This window comes from Triticum urartu, chromosome 5, assembly GCF_003073215.2.
Source record: "Triticum urartu cultivar G1812 chromosome 5, Tu2.1, whole genome shotgun sequence".
In the NCBI taxonomy this organism is placed as follows: domain Eukaryota; kingdom Viridiplantae; phylum Streptophyta; class Magnoliopsida; order Poales; family Poaceae; genus Triticum; species Triticum urartu.
In genome coordinates this window covers 326,525,831-326,553,097 of record NC_053026.1, presented here as the reverse complement: position 1 = coordinate 326,553,097, position 27,267 = coordinate 326,525,831, and positions in this window count along the sequence as shown.

The following is a 27,267-nucleotide window of genomic DNA, read 5'->3' as shown; positions in this document are numbered from 1 at the left end:
TGGACCGTGCATCATGGCAGCAGGTCCTCTTCGGCCATCTTTAACTGTTTGCAAGAGACAAATTCTTCTTGAACCGGGATTTTGAACCGGATATTGAGAGCTTCAAAGCTTTGTGAGAGATATCTTTCCCTTGAACCGGATTGTAAAACTGGAATCTTCATTTTCAGCTGGAAATTTTCTGACGGCCTTTCAACTCGAACTTGAGAGAAGTTAATTCCTTTTTGAACCGGAAATTCTTAAACCGGATTTGAGAGCTTCAGAGCTTCGTGGGAGAATAGATTTCCCTTGAACCGGATTTTAAACCGGCATTCTTCATTTTGAACCGGAAATTTTCTAACGGCCCTTAAATTTTCATCCATATGGTACTAGCCTCCGGGACCGGGTTATCTTTCCCTCCAGCGTCCTGGGGTTCTTGACTTCACTAAAAAGCCGGCAACCTTTGCCGAGTCATATCATTGTAGCCTCCGAGTCTCAAGGCGACTTGAGGAGTTGGCTTGAGATTCTTATAATTAACCGTGATATAGACCGGTTTGAATCCTGCATGGGACAACTTGCAAACCGGAGTAATTGCTCTTTTTAAAGAAAGCAATATATAATTTGTAAAAATATGCTGGATAGATTTCACCTGATGCGTCAGGTCAGCAATTATCACCGTGGAGTTGATGATCACCGTGGTGAAACTGAAAACAATCGCGGCCGAGTCGGCCGCGGGTGCTGACAGATTTTTCGGCCACGGCGTTTTAAACCGGTGTGGACGGGAGAGTCAGCCGTGGTGTTGGAAACCGGTGCGGTCATGAGAGACGACCACGACGCTGTAAGCCGGTGCGGTTGTTCGTTGAATAACGATGACCACCTGGGCCGAAAGATGTTGGCGTGCCTCCATCTCCGCGGTATAATATCACTTTTTGTCATAAATAATTGCCCTGATTTGTTCGGATGATGAATGATCCATCTATAGCATCCATGGATAAATTGTTAACATTGTGGCTGATCCAGCGCAAACATGTAGCAACTCTCTTGGTCTGTACCGAGTGCTCAAGGTGCCGAAGAATTCTGTCTGGTCCATCAAGGGTGAATTGTACACCGTACATTTTGAACAATTTGACCTTATGTACCAGGCGAAAATCATCTTGCCCGTTTGTCAAGGAAGCATGTATTTTGAGAAATCCACTACTTCTTCCCATTAGCTTCACTTAGCTGATGCTATGAAATGTAGAATTTGCCTCCATATATGCAGAGTTGATAGCTCGTTGTGTTGCCTCCACTGTAGTGTCCACTCCAAATGTCTTATACATCAGCAGTATGTCATTATCAATTATTTTTGGGAGACCAGTAATTGACACTTTTCCTCCTCTGGTACTCGGCATGTATCGCATGAGCAGCAGCAGTAGTAACCACTTATCTCTGTCAATATGTCCGTGTAACAGCCCTTGGTTTTTGATAACATGATTAAGAGTATCCCTAGATTGGAAAACCCGTTTATTGAACCTTCTGCCCTCGCCCTTGTGACCGTGCATACAGCAGCCACGGTGGCAGAATGGAAAAAGAGTCGGACGGCTTGGCGGCCGAAGGAGCAGAGGCAAACGGTAAACCGACGATGCTTGAGGCGCGAGGCAACGGCGCGGGGTGGAACCGCGATTGTGGGCTGAACGAAGTGCGGAGACCCAACGACTTGAGTGAAGACCGCGGCTCGGACAGGAAGGTTTGACACTGTTCTCAGCGGAGACAAAGCGCGAGGGAGACGACGGCTCGCCGCAACGGCGAGGCGGCAGGGCTACGCTCAAGGCGGAGACGCGAGGCCACAATTGATGCGGCCGCGAGGCTGGGTGGCTTAAAGCTGGCCACGGCGGCTCGACACGGCGGGGGAGGCCGCGGTGATGGCGACTTGAGGCATCGACGGGAAGCAGGGGCGGGGCCGGCTTGATGCGACTCGGATGGCTAGGCGAGGCGCACTCGGACAGGCGGCGGCTCGGAGTCGAGGCCAGGGCGACTTTGGCAGCAAGAACAATGTCGACTCGGGTATGAGGTCGGCAAAGGCGACTCACAGCGGAGGCGACTTGAGGCGGTGACTGGAGCTGAGGCCGGCTTGCAGTAAAGGAATCATACGACGAGGCGACTCATCGCAGAACAATCCGGAGCAGAGGGCACGCGCGGCTCAAGGAACCTGGTGGTTCAACGATGCGCGGCCGGGCGGAGCAATAGCCAAAGGGAGAGGCGACTCCAGCATCAAGGCCAGCAGCAAAGTGGCATGGTGGGGCTGCAGCCACGGCAACAAGTTGGAGAGGCGCCAGCACGGTGGGGCCGCGGCCGAGCAGCAGTCGGAAGCGTGTCCGGCGGTGGCGGCTCCAAGACAAAGACGGAGGCAAACGGTAAACCAGCGATGCTTCGCAGGGAACAAAAGAAGAAGGTTCTCTAGGAGCCCTATCTACAAGCGCCAACGCCACCGACGCCATCATCAACAGTGGGCCACGGAAGGCCGATGCCAACCCCATCTAGATCAACGACGGCGGCGGGCAGACGCCGCAGCCGCGCTCTGATGTCTATTGCACAACCTTCTTCTTGTAGACGTTGTTGGGCCTCCAAGTGCAGAGGTTTTTAGGACAGTAGAAAATTTCCCTCAAGTGGATGACCTAAGGTTTATCAATCCGTGGGAGGCGTAGGATGAAGATGGTGTCTCTCAAACAACCCTGCAACCAAATAGAAAAGAGTCTCTTGTGTCCCCAACACACCCAATACAATGGTAAATTGTATAGGTGCACTAGTTCGGCGAAGAGATGGTGATACAAGTGCAATATGGATGGTAGATATAGGTTTTTGTAATCTAAAAATATAAAAACAGCAAGGTAACTAATGATAACAGTGAGCGAAAACGGTATTGCAATGCGTTGAAACAAGGCCTAGGGTTCATACTTTCACTAGTGCAAGTTCTCTCAACAATAATAAAATAACCGGATCATATAACTATCCCTCAACATGCAACAAAAAGTCACTCCAAAGTCACTAATAGCAGGGAACAAACGAAGAGATTACGAAACCACCTCAAAGTTATCCTTTCTGATCGATCTATTCAAGAGCCCGTCGTAAAATAACACGAAGCTATTATTTCCGTTCGATCTATCCTAGAGTTCGTACTAGAATAACACCTTAAGACACAAATCAACCAAAACCCTAATATCACCTAGATACTCCAATGTCACCTCAAGTATCTGTGGGTATGATTGTACGATATGCATCACACAATCTCAGATTCATCTATTCAACCAACACAAAGAACTTCAAAGAGTGCCCCAAAGTTTCTACCAGAGAGTCAAGACGAAAACGTGTGCCAACCCCTATGCATAAGTTCACGAAGTCACGGAAGTCACAAGTTGATCACTAAAACATACATCAAGTGGATCACGTGATATCCCATTGTCACCACAGATAAGCACATGCAAGACATACATCAAGTGTTCTCAAATCCTTAAAGACTCAATCCGATAAGATAACTTCAAAGGGAAAAGTCAATCCATCACAAGAGAGTAGAGGGGGAGAAACATCATAATATCCAACTATAATAGCAAAGCTCGCAATATATCAAGATCGGGCCGAATCAAGAACACGAGAGAGAGAGAGAGAGAGAGAGAGAGATCAAACACATAACTACTGGTACATACCCTCAGCCCCGAGGGCGAACTACTCCCTCCTCGTCATGGAGAGCGCCAGGATGACGAAGATGGCCACCAGAGAGGGATCCCCCCTCCGGCAGGGTGCCAGAACGGGTCTAGATTGGTTTTCGGTGGCTACAGAGGCTTGTGGCGGTGGAACTCCCGATCTAGGTTATTTTCTGGAGGTTTCTGTATATATAAGAGGTGTTAGCATCGGGGACAAGTCAGGGGGTTCCCAAGGCGACCACGAGGTAGGGGCACGCCCCCCACCCTCGTGGTGGCCTCGGGACTCTTCTGGCCCATCTCCGGTACTCCTCGGGCTTCCTCTGGTCCAAAAATGATCACCGTGCAATTTTAGGTCAATTGGACTCCGTTTGGTTTTCCTTTTCTGCGATACTCAAAAATAAGGAAAAAACAGAAACTGGCACTAGGCTCTAGATTAATAGGTTAGTCCCAAAAATCATATAAAATACCATATAAATGCATATAAAACATCCAAGGTTGATACTATAATAGCATGGAACAATCAAAAATTATAGATACGATGGATACGTATCAAGCATCCCCAAGCTTAATTCCTGCTCGTCCTCGAGTAGGTAAATGATAAAAACAGAATTTTTGATGTGGAATGCTACTGAACATGTTTATCCATGTAATTCTCTTTATTGTGGCAAGAATATTCAGATCCCTAAGATTCAAGACAAGAGTTTAATATTGACATCAAAATAATAATACTTTAAGCATACTAACTAAGTAGTCATGTCTTCTCAAAATAACATGGCCAAAGAAAGCTTATCCCTACAAAATCATATAGTTTGGCTATGCTTCATTTTCGTCACACAAAAATGCTCCCATCATGCACAACCCCGATGACCAGCCAAGCAATTGTTTCATACTTTAGTAATCTCAAACTTTTTTCTACTTTCACGCAATACATGAGCGTGAGCCATGGACATAACACTATGGGTGAAATAGAATATAATGATGGGGGTTGCATGGAGAAGACAAAAAAGAAGAAAGTCTCACATTGACGCGGCTAATCAACAGGCTATGGAGATGCCCATCAATTGATGTCAATGCGAGGAGTAGGGATTGCCATGCAATGGATGCACTAGAGCTATAAATGTATGAAAGCTCAACAAAAGAAACTAAGTGGGTGTGCATCCAACTTGCTTGCTCACGAAGACCTAGGGCATTTGAGGAAGCCCATTGTTGGAATATACAAGCCAAGTTCTATAATGAAAATTTCCCACTAGTTTATGGAAGTGACAAAACAAGAGACTCTCTATCATGAAGATCATGGTGCTACTTTGAAGCACAAGTGTGGAAAAAGGATAGTAGCATTGTCCCTTCTTATTTTATTTTATTTTCTCATTTTTTATTTTTTATTTGGGCTTTCCCTTTTTTGGCCTTCCTCTTTTTTTGCCTTTCCCTTTTTCTATTTGGCCTTTTCTTTTTTTTTGGCACAATACTCTATTAATGATGATCATCACACTTCTATTTATTTACAACTCAAAGATTACAACTCGATACTAGAACAAAATATGACTCTACATGCATGCCTCCGGCGGTGTACCGGGATGGGCAATGAATCAAGAGTGACATGTATGATAAATTGTGCATGGTGGCCTTGCCACAAATATGATGTCAACTACATGATCATGCAAGGTAATATGACAATGATGATGTGTGTCATGATGAACGGAACGGTGGAAAGTTGCATGGCAATATATCTCGGAATGGCTATGGAAATGCCATAATAGGTAGGTATGGTGGCTGTTTTGAGGAAGATATAAGGAGGTTTATGTGTGATAGAGCATATCATATCACGGGGTTTGCATGCACCGGCGAAGTTTGCACCAACTCTCGAGGTGAAAAAGGGCAATGCACGGTACCAAAGAGGCTAGCAATGATGGAAGGGTGAGAGTGCGTATAATCCATGGACTCAACATTAGTCATAAAGAACTCACATACTTATTGCAAAAATCTACAAGTCACAAAAACCAAGCACTACGCACATGCTCCTAGGGGGGTAGATTGGTAGGAAAAGACCATCGCTCGTCCCCGACCGCCACTCATAAGGAAGGCAATCAAAGAAACACCTCATGCTTCAAATTTGTCACACAACGGTTACCATACGTGCATGCTACGGGACTTGCAAACCTCGACGCAAGTATTTCTCAAATTCACAATTACTCAACTAGCACGACTCTAATATTACCATCTTTATATATCAAAACAATTATCAAGTATCAAACTTCTCATAGTATTCAATGCACTCTATATGAAAGTTTTTATGAAGGAAATATGCCCTAGAGGCAATAATAAAGTTATTATTTATTTCCTTATTTCATGATAAATGTTCATTATTCATGCTAGAATTGTATTAACCGGAAACATAATACATGTGTGAATACATAGACAAACATGGTGTCACTAGTATGCCTCTACTTGACTAGCTCATTGATCAAAGATGGTTAAGTTTCCTAACCATAGACATGAGTTGTTATTTGATCAATGGGATCACATCATTAGGAGAATGATGTGATTGACTTGACCCATTTCGTTAGCTTAGCACTTGATCGTTTGTTTACTGCCATTGCTTTCTTCATGACTTACACATGTTCTTATGACTATGAGATTATGCAACTCCCGAATACCAGAGGAACACTTTGTGTGCTACCAAACGTCACAATGTAACTGGGTGATTATAAAGGTGCTCTACAGGTGTCTCCGATGGTACTTGTTGAGTTGGCATAGATCAAGATTAGGATTTGTCACTCTGATTGTCGGAGAGGTATCTCTGGGCCCTCTCGGTAATACACATCACTATAAGCCTTGCAAGCATTGTAGGAGTCCTGGATTAGAGGGTATCCGGACAGCCGGATTATACCCTTTGGCCGGACTGTTGGACTATGAAGAAACAAGATTGAAGACTTCGTCCCGTGTCTGGATGGGACTCTACTTGGCGTGGAAGGCAAGCTAGGCAATACGGATATGTATATCTCCTCCTTTGTAACCGACCTTGTGTAACCCTAGCCCCCTCAACAAACAATCATACCATAGGCTAGCTTCTAGGGTTTAGCCTCTCTGATCTCATGGTAGATCAACTCTTGTACTACTCATATTATCAAGAATAATCAAGCAGGATGTAGGGTTTTACCTCCATCAAGAGGGCCCGAACCTGGGTAAAACATCGTGTCCCCTCCCTCCTGTTACCATCCGCCTTAGACGCACAGTTCGGGACCCCCTACCTGAGATCCGCCGGTTTTGACACCGACATTGGTTCTTTCATTGAGAGTTCCTCTGTGTCATCGTCATTAGGCTTGATGGCTCCTTCGATCATCGATAGTGATGCAGTCGAGGGTGAGACTTTTCTCCCCGGACAGATCTTTGTATTCGGCGGCTTCGCACTGCGGGCCAACTCGCTTGGCCATTTGGAGTAGATCGAGAGTTACGCCCCTGGCCATCAGGTCAGGTTTGAAAGCTTAAACTACACGGTCGATATCCGCACAGACTTGATCGTCGACGGATTCGAGCCCCTGCCTTGTGCGCCACACGATCACGATGAGTATGATTTAGCTCTACCATCAGACAGCGTTCAGGAGATCGCACCGGCAACCGCTCCGACCCTCAGTTCGGAACCAGTTGCGCTACCCATGGACGGGTGGATAGACCCCGCCACGGAGGCCGCATCCTCAGCGGCGATCGAGCCGATTATCGACCTTACCCTTCACGAGAGCCGTGATGCCCCACTACCGGATCCTTCCCCGGCCACGGACTCCGAACCGCCCGCGCCCGTGCCTATCGAATCCGACTGGGCGCCGATCATGGAGTTTACCTCCGCTGATATCTTTCAGCACTCGCCCTTCAGCGACATACTGAACTCATTAAGGTCCTTCTCCTTGTTAGGAGAGTCCTGGCCGAACTAAGTCCGGCAGGATTGGGGTGCGGATGACGAAGAAATTCGCCGCCCACCCACCACCCACTTAATAGCCACTGTCGATGATTTGACCGACATGCTCGACCTCGACTCCTAAGATAATGACGGTATGGACAACGATGCAGGAGACGAACAGGAACCACTGCCCACAGGGCACTGGACGCCCACTTCATCATACGATGTATACATGATGGACGCACCCAATGAAAATGACGACGAGGAACGGAAGGACGCAACGAAGGGTTGTTCCCTCGAGAAGCAGTCAAAGCGGCGGCGTAAGCGCCGCTCCAAATCCCGCCTCGGCAGAAACAGCGGTCATATAGACCCAGCGATAGAGCAGGGTGAACCATCGCCCGACCAGGGCAACACAGAGAATCAAACCGAACAACCCGACTCCGTCGAAGATAACAGTCCGGACGACATCACACCGGACAGGCGCCTGGAGCAACAGAATGCCCATCAAAGGCTTGTTGCTACCGCGAGGAGTCTGAAAATGCAGAAGCAAAGGCTCAGGGCTGCGCAAGACACACTCAGAATCAGATGGAGTTAAGTACTCAACACTGCAGCGAAGTACGGCGGTAATCGCCACACCAAGAGCTCCCCGAAGTGAAAGTTGCTACCTGAATTCGACGAGGAGGCCTTAGATCCCCCGCAGTTAGAAAACAAAACGGCCCTCCGGTCGGATAGACGACCTCGTGGCCAATATAGAGTGGCAAACGACGCCGCACATAAGCCAGTACGCAATCCACGCGAGGGCTCGCATCAAAAGGACGGCACAACCAGATCCATATACGGGCCACGCAAGCGCGCTCCAGTATGCAATACAACACAACAAACATCCAAACACCACGGTACACCCAAATACAGGGGTGCCGCACCCCCCCTATGTTTCACCGATGAGGTGCTGGACCATGAATTTCCAGAGGGATTCAAACCCGTAAACATAGAGGCGTACGACGGAACAACAGACCCTAGGGTCTGGATCGAGGACTACATCCTCCATATCCACATGGCTCGAGGAGACGATATCCACGCCATTAAGTACTTACCCCTCAAGCTCAAAGGGCCAGCTCGGCACTGGGTTAAAAGCCTCTCCGAAAACTCCATTGGAAGCTGGGAAGAGCTCGAAGACGCCTTTCGGGCAAATTTTCAAGGGACCTATGTCCGACCACCGGATGCAGACGATTTAAGTCATATAACTCAACAGCCCTGTGAGTCAGCCCAAAAGCTTTGGAACAGGTTCCTCACTAAGAAGAACCAAATAGTAGACTGTCCGGACACCGAAGCATTAGCAGCTTTCAAGCACAACGTTCAAGACGAATGGCTCGCCAGGCACCTCGGCCAAGAAAAGCCGAGAACAATGGTAGCATTAACAAGCCTCATGACCCGCTTTTGCGCGGGCGAGGACAGCTGGTTAGCCCGATGCAGCACCAGCGACCCATGTAAATCCAAAGTCAGGGACGGAAACGGGAAATCACGACGCAGCAAAAACAAGCGCCGGAATAAAGAAGACAACCCGAAGATGTTGGATTTCGGGTTCCGGCAGACCCTTGAGGTTCGAACACTGGGGTGCGCGTGGAGATTTCACCTCCTACCTACCTGCCCCCCTCCGCCATGCTACGATCTAAACTATGGAAAGAACAACATAAGAGAACAGGGTTTATACTGGTTTGGGCCACCGTTGTGGTGTAATACCCTACTCCAGTGTGTTGTGTGGTGGATTGCCACTTGGGCTGGTGATGATGAACAATACAAGGAAGAACAGCCTCGCGAGGGTCTGTTCTTGGCTGGGGCGATGAACTGCTGGGAGAAGTTCAGTCACCTCTCTCTCTCTCTCTCTCTCTGTTCGCCCCCCCCCCTTCTGTCTATGGTGGCTAGCTATATTTATAGAGGCCCTGGTCCTCTTCCCAAATAGTGAGCGGGGAGGGAGCCAACAATGGTGGGCTAATTTGAAGGGGGCAGCTAGTATCAGCTATCCTGACAAAAGTAGTCTTCTCCTGCGCAAAGCTCTGGTGATGACGCCGTCTTGGGCTCCATGGTGACCTCCTTCTCGTAGTCCTCCTGGTCTTGGTCTCATTGCACCAAAGTGGCAACCTTTGCCTGATGCCTTGGTACTCCGCGGTTGCGCTTGCCCCCTTTGCACCAAAGAGGAAAGGAGGACACTGCGCGGGCTGGCACCCGCGTAGCGCCCTGAGTCATCATGGCTTGCGTCACGGGCACCTCGTGAGGTACCCTGCCTTGATCTCTCTGCCTCCTCGTGAGCCAGCCTGACGAGGCCGTGCCTGAGGAAGCTCCGCGTCGTCTGCCCCGCGAGGCTTGGCCGCTCGCAAGGGTCTTGGGTTTGTGTTCGTGAAGATGGGCCGTGCTGGGCCCCCCTTTGAGCCACGCCGCAGGCCGCAGGCAGGCAAGTCTGGGGACCCCCGTTCCCAGAACGCCGACAGTAGCCCCCGGGCCCAAGGCGCGCCCAGACTTGGCCGTGCAGGGAGGCGGAAGGGCAAGAGCGAAGCACCGCGGGCCCTAACAGCCTGCGGCCTTGGGCGCCGCATGGCGGTTGACTGGACGTGGGCGCCTCAGTAACCGCGCGAGTTGATAAAGGAGTGGCATCCGCCTAGGCCCTGCTTCTTGCCCAGGACCGCGCGGCCTTCACGGAGTTGGAGGTGAAGGCTCGCTCCTCGCTGAGGACGCTTTATGACAGCGTCCTGGAGAGCCCGCTGGCTGGCGCCGAGAACGGCCCCGCCAAGCTGCTTCCCTTCCTGGTTCACGCTCTTGAAGATGTCGCCCTTGGCCTTGGCCCCACGGCCGAGGTGCGTGTCCTGTCTTCTGCAACACTGACGCGGGTCCTCACCCACATCTACCTTCGCGATCCCAGCATCGACCTCGACAGCCTGCTGGAGCCGGTGAGCGGCGAGCGTGCCGTTGCTGCTGCTGAGGCCGTGAAGGGCCGTGCAGAGGCTCTGCTGGGGAAGTTCCGGGCCTTCAGCACCAAGCCAGAGCAAGGCGCTGCCGACCCTGCTGCTCCGTGAGGCGAACCCACTCCGCGCTGCTCCTCCGCCGCCAAATGACTCCGTCGTGGCTCCTGTCCTGCTTTTAATTCCTGCACATGTATCATGCCTCGGGGAGGCGTTTAAACATGCGCTTGGTATTGAGATAACAGTGTGGACTGTAATATTTGCTTTTGAATTCCTTGAAATTTACGCCTTTCCTTCCTACTTGCTTATGTTCTACGCCGGCAGAGCCCGGCCCCGCGCATGCCTCACCCAGCGTTGGTCCCGACCGGAAACCAGGACGAGGCCAAGGAGTGAGGGCCCACGTGACAAGTTTGGCTCCTGAGTCGCGATGCTCAGGAGTCCCCCTTGGCGCACGAACAGCAAGTAGAGAGGTGTGATGCGGGTGGATCTACCGTTGTACGTCTGCAGAGCCCAGCCGCGCGCGTGCCTCACCCAGCGTTGGTCCCGACCAGAAACCAGGACGGGGCTACGTGACCAGTTAGGCTCCTGAGTCGCGATGCTCAGGAGTCCCCCTTGACGCACGAACAGCAAGTAGGGGGGTGTGACGCGGGTGGATCTACCGTTCTACGTATGTGGAGCCCGGTCGTGCGCGTGCCTCACCCAGCGTTGGTCCCGACCAGAAACCAGGACGGGGCCACGGAGTGAGGGGCTACGTGACCAGTTAGGCTCCTGAGTCGCGATGCTCAGGATTCCCCCTTGACGCCCAAACGGCCTTCATACCTTGGCTCCGCTCAGGGAGAGGCGCGCGGCGAACCAGGCCCGGGGGGCCTGGCTGGGCGGCGTGCGTCTGGCGTGACCCAGGCGCAGCCCCCGTGCCCAGCCCCCTCGCGCGGCACTCCCGAGGGGAGGCGTTACGATGAGGCTAGACATTGAGCTCTGGGCTCCCTGAGGTTGATGCAGCCCGGGGGCCACCCTCAGTTGTTTATCACCAGCGTGGAGCATAGTGCTACCGTATGTGTACGGGCATAGCCGCTCCTCGGCAGTGTCGTCAGCCAGCACGGAGCATGGTGCTTCCACTGGTACGTGGGAGGGGCCCCTCCGGGAGGAGCCCCCGGGGCGTGTACAGCCCCGCCCTGACACGTGGCTGGCACAGTAGGGCCTGGCGAGGTGTATCTAGGCACCCGTGAGCCAGCGCGGGACTCACAGGGCCCTACCTCTAGGCGGGTTGCGCCTGGCACTGGGCCTTATCTTGTGATGTGTCCCTGCAAATTTGGTTAGATGCCTGCACTCTACGTATTCGGGTCCCGGCCCTCGAGCTGGTCTCAGCCGTCACTGGTATGCCAGGTCACGATGCCGTGGTCAAGGCCAGAGGGTGAGGGCTGGAGAGCCAGTAAGAGCCCTGAGTCGCGATGCTCAGGTACCCCCACTTTAACATGCAAGTGGTCGGCATGGAGAAGAAGAGGTGCCATGGACCGGCATCAAATAATCAAGCATGGTGGGTCTAACGCATAATCGGAAATAAACGCAAATGGGATACGTGCCGCTGGGCCTGGCCCGAGCGGCTTGGGGATCATGCAGCACGAGGGGCGCCCCCAACAAGGTAAGCTAACAACGCGAAAATAAAGAGGGGTACACGCCGCAGGGACGGACCCACGCGGCCTGGGAATGATGCAGCCCTGGGGGCGCTCCCAGCTGGAAGTGAAACTTGAAAGATGTCACCTGATGACGCTGAAGACGAAGGGGTATTGGTGTAGCAGACTCGGTGGGCTGCGGAAGCCGATCCTCATGAGTCCCCAGGCCCAGGGGCCTCGGGAGGTTCTGAAGGCGCTGGCGGCTCCTCACGGACCATCTCCATCTCCGCCAGGGCTGCGGAACGCCTGGCCTCTTGTGCCTCCGTGGTGCCCTTCATGAGGCGCTGGTACGCGTCAGCCGCGCTCGTCAAGCCGTAAGGCATGCGAACATAGCTACGGGGTGGACCTCCACAGCTCCCCACTCGCGACGGCCAGAGGCGCTCCAGGGAGGCGACTCGGTTGAGCCCTGGTACGTCGATGCAGACGCGCAGCCCGCCATCCTCGCCTAGATGGGGAGCCACTGCTGGTATGCGGCGGCCGCCTTTCATGACTCTTGACTCCTGTAGCTCCTGAATGGCCTTTCTGAAGAACTCCTGAGGGTCTGGATCTCCTGGCCTTGCTCCTTCTTAAGGGAAACGTGCTTCGAAACATGCCTCCATGTGGTGCCCAAGCGCCTCCCTCGTGACCCTAGCTAGGTCGGTGGCCCTCCACGGGAGAGCCCCCGAGCCCTGCCTGAGGAGGGCGCCGGGCGCGCTTTCCTATGCGATGGAAGGAGGCTCCCCCAGGGCAGGCACAGGCCCAGAGGGGCCTGCCTCCTGAGGGGCTGGGCCGGATGATGTCTTCTTCTTAGGGGCGGTCTCGGGAGGCCTCCTGCTTCCGCGATCCGGGTCTTCCAGTGATGCGGCCTGAAAGGCTCATTCCAGGGAACACACCGTGTCCTTCTCTTCACAGGGCACAATGATGACTCTGCCGCTTCCTGGCATCTTGAGGACGTTGTAGCCTTGGTGAGTTACGGCCATGAACTTGGCCAGCGCTGGGTACCCAAGGATGGCGTTGTACGGCAGGCGAATGTGGGCGACGTCGAAGTCGATGAGCTCGGTGCGGTAGTTGTCGCGTGCCCCGAAGGTGACAGGGAGGCGGACCTGCCCAATCGGGACCGTGGAGCCATCGGTGATTCCGGAGAAAGGCTTGGTTGGCTGAAGTTGGATGTAGGGCACTTGGAGGTTGTTGAATGTTTCCACGGACAGGACGTTGAGCCCTGCCCCGCCATCGATGAGGGTCTTGGTGACCACCACGTTGCTGATGATTGGGGAACAAAGCATCGGGAGGACTCCGGCTGTAGCCGCACACTTGAGCTGATCTGCTGAGCGGAACGTGATGGCGCACGCCGACCACCTGAGAGGGCACGTGGCTTTGAGCCTGGGGAGGACTGCATTCACTTCGCGGGCGAACTGCTTGAAGATGCGTTGAGAGGCTGGGGCTTGTGCCCCGCCCAGGATGCAGGCGATCGCGCGCGGCTCCTGGAAGCCCCCAGCCCCCTCGTCCTGGTGGCGGTCCTCGTTTCTCCTTGGCTGCGGCGACAGCGGTGGGAGGCCTGCGTTGCCTTGCGGGCGATCCTCGCGAGGCTGATCCCTCCAGTCTCCCTCGCGAGGCGGGTCTTGCCAGCGATCCTCACGAGGTTGATCACGCCACCCCTGGCGCGGGCCACGGTCTTCCCAGCGTCCTGCGTTCCTTCCTCCTCCTCGGCCGTAGCCCCGGTCACTGCGGTCAGGGCGATGGCCGATCCTTCCTTCTCGCACGGCTCGGAGTTCTTGACATTCATTGGTGTTGTGGGTGTGGAGGTCGTGGTACACACAGTACCGGCTGCCCTTGGAAGGTTCGGGCTGATCCCTGCCCTGCTTGGTGTCTGGTTCTGCCGCGAGCACGGCAGCCCCCTTGCGCTTCACATCCTTGGCCTTGAGCTTCTTCTCTTCTAGGTCTGCGGCAGGCAGCTCGAGGAGGGAAAGACGCCCTTCCTCAGCCCTGGCGCACTTGTTTGCCAAGTTGAACAGCTCCAAGGAAGTGCACACGTCTTCATGCATCGCCAGCTCCTCCTTCATCTTGACATTGCGCACACCGTCGGAGAAGGCTGAGATGATGGCCTCCTCAGTCACCTTGAGGCATGTGTTGTTGAAGTGCTGGATGTACTTCTGCAGGGTCTCCCCGGGTTGTTGCTTGATGCGGCGCATGTCGCTCACGGCGGGTGGCCGGTCGCGAGTGCCTTGGAAGTTGGCGATGAAGCGGGTGCGCATCTCCTCCCAGGAGGAGATTGTGCCTGGAGCCAGGTTCAGGAGCCAGGTGCGGGCCCCATCCTTGAGCGCCATGGGAAACCAGTTCGCCATGACCTTCTCGTCTCCGTTGGCAGCTTCGGTGCCCAGCTCGTAGAGCTGGAGGAACTCCGCAGGGTCGGCCGTGCCGTCGTAGCAAGGAGGCAGGTCTGGCTTGAACTTGTCGGGCCACGCGACGCTGCGTAGTTCGGTGGTGAAGGCGTGGCAGCCTGCTGTGGCCACGGGAGGCCTTGGGTGACGGAGAGCTTGGTCTTGCATGTCCCCACGCGCTGCAGCTGAGAGCAGCACGGGGTCTTGACGCGCGGGAGCAGGAGCATGGTCGTGACGTGCTGGAGCAGGGAGCACCCGGGCTGCTTCTTGCGGGCGTGGGACTTCTTGGCAGCTCTGTTCTTGCCGCGCTGGCACCTGACGGAGCGGGTTCCGCCCAGGGGCCACGCGCCTTGGAGCCATGGCGTCTTCTTGGGGAGGAGGCGGCCGGGGCGCCGCCGGAGCCTCGTCGCCCACACGGGGCGGGGTGCGGTGCAGCGGAACGGACGGTGCAGGAGAGCCCCCTGCGGTGCGGACGAGCTCGGCGACGCGGTCGAGCCATTCTTCGTAGACGTCGTCGACGGGACGGTAGCGCAGGAGCTCGTTTGCCGCGATGAGTGCAGCCTGAGCCTCCATGGGCGCACGGAGCGCGCGGGACGAAGACCCAGCTGGGGTGAGCGAGGGAGTTCCGGTGCGGCCGTCTTGCCGCACGGACGGATGTTGAGACGATGCTTGCTGCTCGTCCCCCGCCGGGCCGGTGGCGGCGTTGACGGCAGGTGACGGGGAACGGCGAGGACGCCCGCCGACAAGGGTCGTCTGGGCAACGCGGGAAGCGAGAGCGGCCCGGCGCTCCGTGCGGGCCGACGAGCGTCAGACATGGGCGCGATGGTCGGAGGAGAACGGGGTGGTAGAAGACGAATTCTGGCGCACCCCTACCTGGTGCGCCAAATGTTGGATTTTGGGTTCCGGCAGACCCTTGAGGTTCGAACACTGGGGTGCGCGCGGAGATTTCACCTCCTACCTACCTGCCCCCCTCCGCCATGCTAGGATCTAAACTATGGAAAGAACAACATAAGAGACACGGGGTTTATACTGGTTCGGGCCACCGTTGTGGTGTAATACCCTACTCCAGTGTGTTGTGTGGTGGATTGCCACTTGGGCTGGTGATGATGAACAATACAAGGAAGAACAGCCTCGCGAGGGTCTGTTCTTGGCTGGGGCGATGAACTGCTGGGAGAAGTTCAGTCACCTCTCTCTCTCTCTCTGTTCGCCCCCCTTCTGTCTATGGTGGCTAGCTATATTTATAGAGGCCCTGGTCCTCTTCCCAAATAGTGAGCGGGAAGGGAGCCAACAATGGCGGGCTAATTTGAAGGGGGGCAGCTAGTATCAGCTATCCTGACAAAAGTAGTCTTCGCCTGCGCAAAGCTCTGGTGATGACGCCGTCTTGGGCTCCACAGTGACCTCCGTCTCGTAGTCCTCCTGGTCTTGGTCTCATTGCACCGAAGTGGCAACCTTTGCCTGATGCCTCGGTACTCTGCGGCTTCACTTGCCCCCTTTGCACCAAAGAGGAAAGGAGGACAATGCACGGGCTGGCACCCGCCTGGCGCCCTGAGTCGTCATGGCTTGCGTCATGGGCAACTTGTGAGGTACCCCGCCTTGATCTCTCCGCCTCCTCGTGAGCCAGCCTGACGAGGTCGTGCCTGAGGAAGCTCCGCATCGTCCGCCCCGCGAGGCTTGGCCCCTCGTGAGGGTCTTGGGTTTGTGTTGGTGAAGATGGGCCGTGCTGGGCCCCCCTTTGAGCCACGCCGCAGGCCGCAGGCAGGCAAGTCTAGGGACCCTCGTTCCCAGAACGCCGACAGAAGAGCACGGCGGTAAACGCCGGATTCAGAAGCTCTCGGCCAGGTCAGCAAAAGCCACCCTCCAAAGGCAACAGAGACGAACTATCCAGCCTAAACAAGATTCTGGACCAAATATGTCAGATCCATAGTACCCCCGACAAACCTGCAAATCATACCCATAGAGAATGTTGGGTCTTCAAGCAGTCCGGCAAGCTCAACGCCGAACATAAGGGGCAGGATACACCAAGCGAAGACGAGGACGAGCCTCGCAAGCAAAGCACTGGGGAACAGAAGAAATTCCCACCAGAAGTCAAAACAGTCAACGTGTTACACGTAATAAAGGGGAGAAACAAAGCGGCACTCCCAGAGACACATGCCCCAGGGCCTATCACCGCGGAATTCTGCCACTGGTCGTCCCAACCGATCACTTTTGACCATCGGGATTACTCAGCAAGTGTCCGGCGTGCAGGATGGGCTGCCTTGGTATTAGACCCAATAATTGACGGATACCACTTCACACGAGTTCTGATGGACGGCAGCAGTTGTTTAAACCTGATATATCAGGACACGGTACGCAACATGGGGATAGACCCAGCAAAAATTAGCCATAGCAATACTACCTTTAAAGGAGTAATGCCAGGCCCAGAAGCCCATTGCACAGGCTCCTTGCTACTAGATGTTATATTCGGCTTTCCCGATAACTTCCGCAGCGAAAAGTTAACCTTCCACATTGCTCCATTCCAAACTGGCTATCAAGCTCTACTCGGACGCGAAGCTTTCGCTCGCTTTAACGCAATACTGCATTACGCTTCTCTTATGCTTAAGATGCCCGGTCCACGCGGCATCATTACGGTAAATGGAAATATTGAGCACTCCTTGCGCGCGGAAGACCGTGCGGCTGCCTTGGCAACCGCACGCTAAACGGCCTCACCAACTGAAGCATCTGACAGGTCGTTAAGACCACGGACGCGGTTAGACGAGTCCAACGCAGTTATATGTAATTGATACAGGTTTGATGGCTATACCCCTATTACAATACAAGGGGCTCAACGCGCGTAAACAAGTGGCAATTAGGCTCAACTTTACTCATCTTTAACTGTACATATTTTCTTTCGTACAACCTACCTTTTTGCACGACAACTTTTCAACTAAGTTCCTCTCTTTTACAGATGACCATCGTGCTACACCCATCCAGGATACAGCACAACAGAGACACAGGCGCAGACGTGAAGCAGGGACCCGTTCCAAGGATTCTTTTTAGATTAAGACCCTGCGTAAACCTTTTTTTACTGTCTCTTGTTGATACACATCCCCCGAATTCTCAGTACAATTGAGAAGGATGCTGACGTATTGGCATGTGGCCATGTCAGAATATTGCACGTACCTGGACACCAGGGGCTTATTACAAAGGGCACTGTTTAGGCCCGGTTTACACTATAAAGACCGAATACCTTAGGGAGTGTTCGGCGTCGCGAGTTTGGCCTTATATGCATCAGCTTCGAACCATGTCTTTGGTCAAATGTTGGGTTTGCCCGGCTCCTGTGTTTTGCTGCCTTACGTTCCGCTCTATCGGCTAAGGCGGCACCAGGAGAACTACTGCGATTGTGCCTTGGTTCATCCGGACGAGCACCTCAGTAGAGAAAGCCGAAAACTGACTGTCATGATATAGCGCGAGACTGGTCAACCACTCGATGACCTGACGGAATCTTCGGGATTCCTTCGCCTTAACGAAGGGTCGTTTCCCGGCCAGGCATATACGCACCCCGAATTCGGATGAGTGCGGAGCCACCAGGGGCTATATAGTAGCCCCACTGTCAAACTCCTCTGGCCAAGTGAAAGTGTTAAAGCATTATAGTCCGGTTGCCTAGTTTCCTGTGCTATCACCTCCTTAATGGACCAAGACGTTGGATCAAGTGTGAACATGCGTCTTCTGCGAACACCCCCGCATTATATGCGTGGGGGCTGAAGCCGACGACTGCAATCTTTCAGGTTATATACATATATACATAAACGGCCGCACATGAGGCATCATAATACTTTCAGGCAAAAGTATAAATACAGCCTTGATAAACTTAATAAAACATTGTTTTTACAGTAGGAATACATGTCATTCAAACATAATATTCTTCGAGCACTGGGCCTCTAATGAACGAGCGCCTTCAAGAACTTATTCAAAATAGTGCTCGGCAGCCACTCGGCCTATGGCCGAACCCTGCGCCGCGATAGTGGTGGCATCCATCGCCCAGTATGTTTTGACACGGGCAAGGGCCATCCGCGAGCCTTCTATGCACATCGACCTCTTCATCGCATTAATGCGCGACACCGCACCAAGGAACTGCTGCACCGAACTAAAATAGTTGTTCGGCTTCGGCCTTTCCGGCCACAGATGATTCACAACAGACATCATGGCGAGTCCGGACAATCTATTCAGCTTGGCCCATTCGGCAAGCCGATCAGTCAATGGAAGCGGACGCTCTGAAACATTAAATTGTGACCAGAATAGCTTGTCCACTTCACGATCCGTTTGATCTCGGAAGTATTCGGCCGCATCGACAGCCGGTCCAGAGGGGCATACTGAGGATCTCCAAACTTCCTCTGCAGCATGAAGGGTTTCCCAGCCGCGATATCCCTGGCTTGACGCAGCTCCTCCTTCTTCGCTCCCATAGCAGAGCGGGTGTCTTTGGTCGCCATCGTGGCCTTTTCTAGGTCCGTCGCCTTCGCCTAGTTTTCTTCTTCAAGAAGCTGGCAACGGTCGGCAGTGTCTTTTAACTTTACAGCCATCTTGGCCATTTTCTCTTTGCTCTCACAATGCGCGGCCTTTTCGGCTCTTAACTCTTCGGCCGCCTTTAAAGCGGCCGCATTACTACTCCTTGCTTGCTCCTTGGCTCGGGCAAGCTCCGCCCGAAGGGTCTCCACGGCGGCAGCTCCATCTGCAGTCACAACATATTAAAGATACTAGCATCATGCTGCTCTTATTATGTGACGATCACCAGAAAAATCACTCACCCTGTGCCTCGTCAAGCCGCTTGTTGACAAGCACCATGTCGGCATCTGCCGCATCCAGTTGCTGCTTTAGTCCGGCAAACCCATCAGTCCGGCTAGCCACCGGAGCTTCAACCACCTGCACATAAAGGTGGTCCGGTTATTACCTGGGACTATGATCCTCTGTTTGCCGCCGTTCTCGACAACAACCAGAGTCTCAGGGGTTACTATCTACACAGGTTACACCTTAAAATGTGCGGTACTGTCAAAAATGTACATCATTTCACGTACCTCAAAACCCATAATAGAACATAAGACCCCTAACAAAAGGATCCGGAGTGAGGCCTAGTCCTCGGAGGAAGTGGGAGACGAACACAACGCTCTCGTTGGATTCGGGAGTAGGGATGACCTGCCCTCGAACGGGCAGCCTATGCAAAATTTCAGCGGTCAGGTACCTGGCCTCCCTCAACCTCTTGATATCCTCCTCTGTGACGGAGGAAGGCATCCACCAGCCTTGAAGGTTGGATCCGGACATGATTGAAGGTCTGAAGCACCTGACATGGGCTTTGGGTGTTAGAACTCGAGGCGGGGGAAGGATTCGATTGAGCACGGGAGGGAAGAAGTAAAAGCCTTGTCCCTTTATAAACAGGGTGAATATCAAGCGTCCTCCTCGTGGCCGTTTGGGACTTGCCTAAAATCTAGGAGTCCTGGGCACGGTTGGGTTACCCACGTCCGTATTGATGAGAATCCCGTGATAAGGGGAACACGATCTCTGCTTTGACAAGACGTGTCAAGAAACCGCCTCGCGTTATGTGCGGGGCTGATTAAAGAAAAACGGTTCAAATAATTACCGGGCCATGGCATGATGTCATGCTGCCAAAACGTGTCAGCAGATTAGATTTGTGGTAATATTATTCTCTCTACGGTGATATGTGGAACTTATTTTGCAGGGTCGGACACTATCCTTGTATTCAAATTCTTTCGTGGTGTATTCGGGGGAGGAACCCGCCTTGCAATGCCGAAGACAACACTGCGCGCCGGACTCATCGTCATTGAAGCCTGGTTCAGGGGCTACTATGGGAGTCCTGCATTAGGGGGTATCCGGACAGCCGGATTATATCCTTTGGCCGGACTGTTGGACTATGAAGAAACAAGATTGAAGACTTCGTCCCGTGTCCGGATGGGACTCTACTTGGCGTGGAAGGCAAGCTAGGCAATACGGATATGTATATCTCCTCCTTTGTAACCGACCTTGTGTAACCCTAGCCCCCTCCGGTGTCTATATAAACCGGAGGATTTTAGTCCGTAGGACAACAAACAATCATACCATAGGCTAGCTTCTAGGGTTTAGCCTCTCCGATCTCGTGGTAGATCAACTATTGTACTACTCATATTATCAAGAATAATCAAGCAGGACGTAGGGTTTTACCTCCATCAAGAGGGCCCGAACCTGGGTAAAACATCGTGTCCCCTGCCTCCTGTTACCATCCGCCTTAGACGCACAGTTCGGGACCCCCTACCCGAGATCCGCCGGTTTAGACACCGACAAGCATGATAACTAATGAGTTAGTTACGGGATGATGTATTACGGAACGAGTAAAGAGATTGCCAGTAACGAGATTGAACTAGGTATTGGATACCAACGATTGGACCTCGGGCAAGTAACATACTGATGACAAAGAGAACAACGTATAGTGTTGTGCGGTTTGACCGATAAAGATCTTCGTAGGATATGTAGGAACCAATATGAGCATCCAGGTTCCACTATTGGTTATTGACCGGAGACGTGTCTCGGTCATGTCTACATAGTTCTTGAACCCATAGGGTCCGCACGCTTAAAGTTCTGTGACGATCGGTTTTATGAGTTTATATGTTTTGATGTACCGAAGGTAGCTCAGAGTCCCGGATGTGATCACGGACATGACGAGGAGTCTCGAAATGGTCGAGACATAAAGATTAATATATTGGAAGACTACATTTGGACACCGGAATAGTTTCGTGTGAAATCGGGATTTTACCGGAGTACCGGAGGGTTTACCAGAACCTCTCGGGGGCTAATGGGCCATGTTGGGCCATAAGGGAAAGAGAGAGGGGCCGGCCTAGGGCAGGCAGCACGCCCCCTTCCCCTGTCCGAATTGGACTAGGAGAAGGGGGCGGCGCCCCCCTTTACTTCTCTTTCTCTCCCTGCCTTTCCCCCTCCTAGTAGGAGTAGGAACGGGAGGAATCCTACTCCTACAAGGAGGAGGATTCCTCCTCCTAGGCACGCCAACAAGGGCCGGCCGGCCTCCCCCTTGCTCCTTTATATACATGGGCAGGGGGCACCTCTAGACACACAAGTTGATCACAAAGATCTCTCCCAGCCGTGTGCGGTGCCCCCCTCCACCATAATCCACCTCGGTCATACTGTAGCGGTGTTTAGGCGAAGCCCTGCTGCGGTAGCTTCATCAACATCGTCACCACGCCGTCGTGCTGACGAAACTCTTCCCCGAGCTCTACTGGATCGTGAGTTCGCGGGACGTCACCGAGCTGAACGTGTGCTGAACGCGGAGGTGTCGTACGTTCGGTACTGAAGATCGGTCGATCGTGAAGACGTACAACTACATCAACCGCGTTGTCATAACGCTTCCGCTTAACGTTCTACGAGGGTACGTGGAAGACACTCTCCCCTCTCATTGCTATGCATCACCATGATCCTGCGTGTGCGTAGGAATTTTTTTGAAATTACTACGTTCCCCAATAGTGGCATCCGAGCCTGGTTTATGCGTAGATGTTATATGCACGAGTAGAACACAAGTGAGTTGTGGGTGATACAAGTCATACTGCTTACTAGCATGTCATACTTTGGTTCGGCGGTATTGTTGGATGAAGCGGCCCGGACCAACATTATGCGTACGCTTACGCGAGACTGGTTCTACCGACGTGCTTTCCACACAGGTGGCTGGCGAGTGTCAGTTTCTCCAACTTTAGTTGAACCGAGTGTGGCTACGCCCAGTCCTTGAGAAGGTTAAAATAGCACCAACTTGACGAACTATCGTTGTGGTTTTGATGCGTAGGTAAGAACGGTTCTTGCTCAGCCCGTAGCAGCCACGTAAAACTTGCAACAACAAAGTAGAGGACGTCTAACTTGTTTTTGCAGGGCATGTTGTGATGTGATCTGGTCAAGACATGATGCTATATTTATTGTATGAGATGATCATGTTTTGTAACAGAGTTATCGGCAACTGGCAGGAGCCCTATGGTTGTCGCTTTTATTGTATGCAATGCAATCGCCCTGTAATTGCTTTACTTTATCACTAAACGGTAGCGATTGTCGTAGAAGCAATAGTTGGCGAGACGACAATGATGCTACGATGGAGATCAAGGTGTCGCGCCGGTGATGATGGTGATCATGACGGTGCTTCGGAGATGGAGATCACAAGCACAAGATGATGATGGCCATATCATATCACTTATATTGATTGCATGTGATGTTTACCCTTTGTGCATCTTATTCTGCTTTGTTTGATGGTAGCATTATAAGATGATCTCTCACTAAATTTCAAGATAAAAGGGTTCTCCCTGAGTATGCACTGTTGCCAAAGTTCGTCGTGCCGAGACACCACGTGATGATCGGGTGTGATAAGCTCTACGTCCATCTACAACTGGTGCAAGCCAGTTTTGCACACGCAGAATACTTGGGTTAAACTTGACGAGCCTAGCATATGCAGATATGGCCTCGGAACATTGAGACCGAAAGGTCGAGCGTGAATCATATAGTAGATATGATCAACATAGTGATGTTCACCATTGAAAACTGCTCCATTTCACGTGATGATCAGTTATGGTTTAGTTGATATGGATCACGTGATCACTTAGATGATTATAGGGATGTCTATCTAAGTGGGAGTTCTTAAGTAATATGATTAATTGAACTTAAATTTATCATGAACTTAGTACCTGATAGTATTTTTTGCTTATCTATGTTGTTGTAGATAGATGGCCCGTGCTGTTGGTCCATTGAATTTTAATGCGTTCCTTGGGAAAGAAAAGTTAAAAGATGATGGTAGCAATTACACGGACTGGGTCCGTAACTTGAGGATTATCCTCATTGCTGCACAGAATAATTACGTCCTGGAAGCACCATTGGGTGCCAGGCCTGCTGCAGATGCTGCTGACAATGTTAAGAATGTTTGGCAGAGTAAAGATGATGACTACTCGATAGTTCAGTGTGCCATACTTTATGGCTTAGAACCGGGACTTCAACAGTGTTTTGAATGTCATGGACCATATGAGATGTTCCAGGAGTTGAAGTTAATATTTCAAGCAAATGCCCGGACTGAGAGATATGAAGTCTCCAATAAGTTCTATAGCTGCAAGATGGAGGAGAATAGTTCTGTCAGTGAGCATATACTCAAAATGTCTGGGTATCATAATCACTTGACTCAACTAGGAGTTAATCTTCCTGTTGATAGTGTCATTGACAGAGTTCTTCAATCACTGCCACCAAGCTACAAAAGCTTCGTGATGAACTATAATATGCAAGGGATGAATAAGACTATTCCTGAGCTCTTCGCGATGCTAAAGGCTGCGGAGGTAGAAATCAAGAAGGAGCATCAAGTGTTGATGGTCAATAAAACCACCAGTTTCAAGAAAAAGGGCAAAGGGAAGAAGAAGGAGAACTTCAAGAAGAACAGCAAACAAGCTGCTCAGGAGAAGAAACCCAAGTCTAGACCTAAGCCTGAGACTGAGTGCTTCTACTGCAAACAGACTGGTCACTGGAAGCGGAATTGCCCCAAGTATTTGGGGGATAAGAAGGATGGCAAGGTGAACAAAGGTATATGTGATATACATGTTATTGATGTGTACCTTACCAGAGCTCGCAGTAGCACCTGGGTATTTGATACTGGTTATGTTGCTAATATTTAAAACTCAAAATAGGGACTACGGATTAAGCGAATACTCGCTAAGGACGAGGTGACGGTGCGCGTGGGAAATGGTTCCAAAGTCGATGTGATCGCCGTCGGCACGCTACCTCTACATCTACCTTCCGGATTAGTTTTAGACATAAATAATTGTTATTTGGTGCCAGCGTTAAGCATGATCATTATATTTGGATCTTGTTTTATGCGAGACGGTTATTCATTTAAATCTGCGAATAATGGTTGTTCTATTTATATAAGTAATATCTTTTATGGTCATGCACCCTTAAAGAGTGGTCTATTCTTATTGAATCTCGATAGTAGTGATACACATATTCATAATGTTGAAGCCAAAAGATGCAGAGTTGATAATGATAGTGCAACTTATTTGTGGCACTGCCATTTGGGTCATATTGGTATAAAGCGCATGAAGAAACTCCATACTGATGGACTTTTGGAATCACTGGATTATCAATCACTTGGTACTTGCGAACCATGCCTTATGGGCAAGATGACTAAAACACCGTTTTCCGGAACTATGGAGCAAGCAACAGATTTGTTGGAAATCATACATACTGATGTATGTGGTCCGATGAATATTAAGGCTTGCGGCGGGTATCGTTATTTTCTCACCTTCATAGATGATTTGAGAAGATATGGGTATATCTACTTAATGAAACATAAGTCTGAAACATTTGAAAAGTTCAAAGAATTTCAGAGTGAAGTGGAAAATCATCGTAATAAGAAAGTAAAGTTTCTACGATCTGATCATGGAGGAGAATATTTGAGTTACGAGTTTGGCCTACATTTGAAACAATGCGGAATAGTTTCGCAACTCACGCCACCCGGAACACCACAGCGTAATGGTGTGTCCGAACGTCGTAATCATACTTTACTAGATATGGTGCGATCTATGATGTCTCTTACTAATTTACCGCTATCATTTTGGGGTTATGCTTTAGAGACGGCTGCATTCACGTTAAATAGGGCACCATCAAAATCCGTTGAGACGACGCCTTATGAACTATGGTTTGGCAAGAAACCAAAGTTGTCGTTTCTTAAAGTTTGGGGCTGCGATGCTTATGTGAAAAAGCTTCAACCTGATAAGCTCAAACCCAAATTGGAGAAATGTGTCTTCATAGGATACCCAAAGGAAACTATTGGGTACACCTTCTATCACAGATCCGAAGGCAAGATATTTGTTGCTAAGAATGGATCCTTTATAGAGAAGGAGTTTCTCTCGAAAGAAGTGAGTGGGAGGAAAGTAGAACTTGATGAGGTAACTGTACCTGCTCCCTTATTGCAAAGTAGTTCATCATAGAAACCGGTTCCTGTGACATCTACACCAATTAGTGAGGAAGCTAATGATGATGATCATGAAACTTCAGATCAAGTTACTACCGAACCTCGTAGGTCAACCCGAGCAAGATCCGCACCAGAGTGGTACGATAATCCAGTTATGGAGGTCATGTTACTTGACCATGATGAACCTACGAACTATGAGGAAGCGATGATGAGCCCAGATTCCGTAAAATGGCTTGAGGCCATGAAGTCTGAGATGGGATCCATGTATGAGAACAAAGTGTGGACTTTGGTTGACTTGCCCGATGATCGACAAGCCATCGAGAACAAATGGATCTTCAAGAAGAAGACACACGCTGACGGTAATGTTAGTGTCTACAAAGCTCGACTTGTTGCAAAAGGTTTTCCACAAGTTTAAGGAGTTGACTACAATGAGACCTTCTCACCCATAGCGATGCCTAAGTCCGTCCGAATCATGTTAGCAATTGCCGCATTTTATGATTAATAAATTTGGAAAATGGATGTAAAGACTGCATTCCTGAATGGATATCTGGAGAAGAGTTGTATATGATGCAACTTGGAGGTTTTATCGATCCAAAGGGAGCTAACAAAGTGTGCAAGCTCTAGCGATCCATTTATGGACTGGTGCAAGCCTCTCGGAGTTGGAATAAACGTTTTGATAGTGTGATCAAAGCATATGGTTTTATACAGACTTTTGGAGAAGCGTGTATTTACAAGAAAGTGAGTGAGAGCGCTCTAGCATTTCTAATATTATATGTGGATGACATATTATTGATTGGAAATGATATAGAATTTCTGGACAGCATAAAAGGATACTTGAATAAAAGTTTTTCAATGAAGGACCTCGGTGAAGCTGCTTATATATTGGGCATCAAAATCTATAGAGATAGATCAAGACGCTTAATTGGACTTTCACAAAGCACATAACTTGATAAAGTTTTGAAGAAGTTCAAAATGGATCAAGCTAAGAAAGGGTTCTTGCTTGTGTTACAAGGTGTGAAGTTGAGTAAGACTCAATGCCCGACCACTGCAGAAGTAGAGAGAAAATGAAAAGTGTTCCCTATGCTTCAGCCATAGGCTCTATCATGTATGCAATGCTGTGTACCAGACTTGATGTGTGCCTTGCTATTAGCCTAGCAGGGAGGTACCAAAGTAATCCAGGAGTGGATCACTGGACAGCGGTCAAGAACATCCTGAAGTACCTGAAAAAGACCAAGGATATGTTTCTCGTTTATTGAGGTGACAAAGAGCACATCGTAAATGGTTACGTTGATGCAAGCTTTGGCACTGATCCGGACGATTCTAAATCGCAAACCGGATACGTGTTTATATTAAATGGTGGAGCTGTCAGTTGGAGCAGTTCTAAACAGAGCGTTGTGGCGGGATCTACATGTGAAGCGGAGTACATTGCTACTTCAGAAGCAGCGAATGAAGGAGTTCATATCCAATCTAGGTGTCATACCTAGTGCATCGGGTCCAATGAAAATCTTTTGTGACAATACTGGTGCAATTGCCCTGGCAAAAGAATCCAGATTTCACAAAAGAACCAAGCACATCATGAGACGCTTCAACTCCATCCGGGATCAAGTCCAGGTGGGAGACATAGAGATTTTCAAGATACATACGGTTCTAAATGTTGCAGACCCGTTGACTAAGCCTCTTCCAAGAGCAAAACATGATCAGCACCAAGGCTCCATGGGTGTTAAAATCATTACTGTGTAATCTAGATTATTGACTCTAGTGCAAGTAGGGGACTGAAGGAA